This window comes from Bactrocera dorsalis, chromosome 1 (assembly GCF_023373825.1).
Source record: "Bactrocera dorsalis isolate Fly_Bdor chromosome 1, ASM2337382v1, whole genome shotgun sequence".
In the NCBI taxonomy this organism is placed as follows: Eukaryota; Metazoa; Arthropoda; class Insecta; order Diptera; family Tephritidae; genus Bactrocera; species Bactrocera dorsalis.
The window spans coordinates 94790260-94794694 of NC_064303.1; positions in this window are offsets into that span (position 1 = coordinate 94790260).

Genomic DNA, 4435 nt, shown 5'->3' on the forward strand with positions numbered 1-4435 from the left:
ATACTTTTTTTTTTATTTCATAAATTATTCAAATATTTTTTTTAAAATACACAAATTTTTCAAAATATTTTTTTTTTAAATTTCAAAAATTTTCAAAATAATTTTTTTTTTACAAAATAACTTTTTTTTGAAAACGAAATTATTATTGAGTACATAAATAATTGTAGATCACCAAAAATTTTGTTAACTTTTCAAAAAAAAAAAATTCAAAATAAAAATATATATTTTTTTACGAAAACAAAATTTTTAATGAGTATATAAATAATCCTAGTACACCATAAATTTGTAAACTAAAAAAAATTTAAAATTTTTAAAAATTAATTTTTTTATTTTTAAAAATTTTTCAAAAATATTTTTTTCCGATAACATATTTATTATTGAGCATATAAATAATTCTAGTTCATTTGAAATTCGTTGAAAGGATTTTCTGTATTTTAAACCACTTAATACTTTCAATTACATATATTTGATAATTTTTCAAAGCTTTGTCTATGATATTTCAATACTTGTAAAGTGTTTAAACTAAATACCGCATAACTAATTTTAAATATAATAATAAAATTATACAATTAAATTTATTAAATTAGGTCAAATTTACCAACGATTTTACTAATTTTAATGTTTTCTGCATTAGGGCTGCACTTTTTTTAAATTGTATGTAATTACGTTTTGAAAAATTTAACAAATTAATAATTAATTTTCTTCAATTAAAAGAAAAAAACAAACAATAATAAAGAGAAGCATAAATAAAAATTTAAAACTAAAAAATAAGAACAACCCTAATAAATATTACTTTTTATTATTAATCATAATTGTTAAGTCATATTCCATAATTGTGCTCATCTATTTACTTATTGCCTATGCAGCAATTGCAGTCATTATACAACTACATTTACATACATACATATATACAAAATAACATAAATTTACTATAATTATACAAATCATATATATACATATATGTATATATATTTATCATTTATTATATTAATGTTAGTACTAAAATGCATGCTATTCATACATACAAATATATTTACATAGAAAAAAATAAAAAGTAAAAAAAAAAATTAAAATATTGCATTGTGGTTTATATTTCAATAAAAAATTGCGGTTAACACTGGATCACCAAATTCTTTTTTATTTTTATTATTTTTTGTAAGAGATTTCAAGTATTTGAAAGCAGATTAGCAATAGCTTTGTCATATTCTCACTCAGTATACAAACCCTAATGTTAAGAACTTTATGCTGTGATGTGAGAATCTTGTGAAGGCTCCAGTCATAACAGTTTCTTAGCCAAACCTACCCGAAATGAAAACCCCAATTGGGCAGTTATTGACAACTTCTAAACAGAATCTAAATACTCATCGTTCAACAAAGCATTCTCAGCTCTTCACAAAATGAGTGGCAAAATTTTAGCCACATCGCTTGAATAACCATAGGACGATGTCCGTAGAACCGCACAACAAGGGAAAGCAATTCCTGGCGAAGGCAAAAATCTCATTACACCTGTTGCGACGTATAGTAAACCGTATTAGGATAATCCGGCTACCGCGCGAGTTCTTACCGTCGAACAATGCTTACCAAGCTAGGTTAGTGCTGATTCAAGATGGACGGATCCCATTTGGACAAATATTTTTTTTTGTGTTACCTATAAAATCCTAAAAGTGAACCACCTAATTCTCATAGATCAATTAATCGTTTTGGACTTACCACAAATTTATTAATATCAATCCCAGCGACCTCGCTAGGTTCGCCAAAGGTGGGTCTACCGTGGTATTTCAATTTCAGTCGGATGAGATAATTCCACCTCGTCTTCCTCTATAGAGCTTCAGCGAAGAGTATTCGTCAAATTAATTATCGTGTGTAAGCCTATCGGACAATGTCCAGTTAGAACACCTACAATTCCTACGAGACTGACTTTGCTAAGACCCAATAGTTCAGCCGGTTCACTCTGGGCCAGAAAGATCTCGCAGACGGAAAAGTTCTGGTTGTTGATCAATGCTTGCTAAGCACACTGGAGGTGCAAAAGACGAACACCAGAACGTAAGAAGACATCGGAAAACTAATTCGCTTCCAATCGGATGAAATAGAGAAAAGGGTGATTAGCAAACTCATCGGCTTTGCAGTTTTCGACGATTCCGCTGTGACCGGATATCCGAACAAGACTATAATATAAAAGAAGCTGGAAGCTATTGCTAATGAGGTCATGTACTTCTTGCCTGATTTTGAGCGCACAGTCAGCAAGCTCAAACACTGTATAGGTGCTCGATTATCGGAGTGATTGCACACCTCTCTTAAGAAAGCTGTGCTTTGGAGCAGTACATCTACTGCTGCCTTGATAGCAGTCACCTCCACTTGAAAGGCGTTACAGTGGTCTGGTAGTATGAAAGTAGAGTTGATGGAGGGCTGCCAACAGCAGACTTCTCCTCCTAACTTCGATCCTTTCCCTGTTTACTCCAATACATCCGTAAAAAAGCTCACTGAACTTCATCTCCAACGGCTTCGCTTCGCTCATAGATCCCTCGCAGGTATGTAAGCTGAGAAGAACCTCCAGGATAAGGTCCTGCTCATTAAACTAACGGGTGGTCAAGCTCTCCGGTAATAAACCGCGGAAAGCAAGAATGACTGTAACTCGTTCGAAGTCTGGTGATTTTGAGAGAATCAGTTCAAAATCATATTTTTAATAGGTGTAGTTTTGAAGACCTACATTGTTACTATTGCAAACTATGGTACCAAGTTATGCTATTTTCATTGAATTTATCATTGTTTATCATGACTGCCATTGATCTTCCTCTCACATAAAATCTTTGTCGGAGGCAAGCTATCAAATTATTGTCATATTGTCAGGCACTGCTGGGATAATCATATTTCTTCTTCTTCAAATATTCCTCGAGTCTTCGTACCTACCTCGACTGGAAGTTAAACTTCACTATATTTTTTGGAAGCTTATGAACGTATTTCTATTTCTTTTCTGAATCGTAGAATTGTTGCTTCTAAGTATCAAATACCTTCGACTGCTTTCAGCAAGTCTCTCTTATTATTCTAGTATTAATAAGAGACAGTCTTGACACCACCGCGACCATTTCTGATTAACCAGCAAAACAAGTTCACACAAGTCTTTCAGATTCAGCATTCTTTTATAATTTTTTTTCAAAAGCCACCCACAAAATCATAGTGCTACATATGAATATAACAACCTGCAACACCATATTTGCATGCTGTTCAAATAAATTGTTTAATAATTTGCTGCAGACACGCGAGAGTGTTGTATGGGAATGTCGAACAGTAGAGCACGGAAGCTGAATGGCCAAAATCGCCAAAGTCACGTTTTTATGAAACAAAAAAATCCAAACAATATGTGTATGTTTGTATATATTCATGTGCAATGCACATTCTACCAACAACAGGTGTCAGCTTTACACATGTTGGCAACAACTATGCGAACCAATACCAATTTAATAATAATTAGAAAAAGGCATACAAATTTTTTCCAAATTAAATCCGCCGACTATGGATACCGAAAATAAAGGCATCAGCCACATTTGGCGGTACAAACTAAATGATTCGGCGAAAAAAAATCAATAATAGCCTGCTCGGCATCAATGAATGAATGAATGAGAACCGAAATAGCCAATTAACCGAAACACTTCATTAGTAAAAACAACAAAAATGCTACACCAAATGACAGCGCCAAAGGCTAAAAAACAAAACGGAAGGAACCGCAGGGAGAACTGACAAAATTGTAGTGGCTAGAAAATGCCAAATCCACACGAACGTGAACCGCAAGACCGAGTAGGTAATTAGCCACAGCCAATTTCGTATGGAGACACCAAGCGGTAGCAAACGCTAATGCTTAGCGAGGCAGGTAGCCAAGCAAGGAGGGTTGTGGAGTTTTGCAGTAAATACAATTTTGAACGGTTGCCTCTGCGCCACAGTTCAATAGTCGTATAATACCTTCTTGCCGCTTTAAGCGGAACCACAAGCTCATGGCTTCGCTTCTTTGGTTTTGCCAGCCCCCCAGCTCAGCCGTCACACAGCAGGTAAACAGTCAAGTGGTAGCCTTATTTTGAACTTTTACGCCCGTCTCACCGGGGTCACACATGCCGACCGTGTGGGTCGCAGAGTTGCTGTTCGCCGTATTAAACTTTCGTTGCGGGGTGAGTAGCTTGTTTATGAGGGTGGTTCAAAATGTATTTAGTCTATAAAAGAAAAACCAAGAATTTTGGCAAAATGGCTATTGGATCAACGTAAGCTTCTTTAACTCAACCTACTAACCCAAATGGAAAATATGTTTTCTGGAGAAATGCAAAAAATGTGCAACGATAATCGGCTGTCTCGACTAAATTTTTTGACGAAGGAGTGACTTTTTCACGTTTGGAAACCAAACAAAGTCCAACGAAGCCACGGTATATGGAAGGATACGGCCTAATTCAAA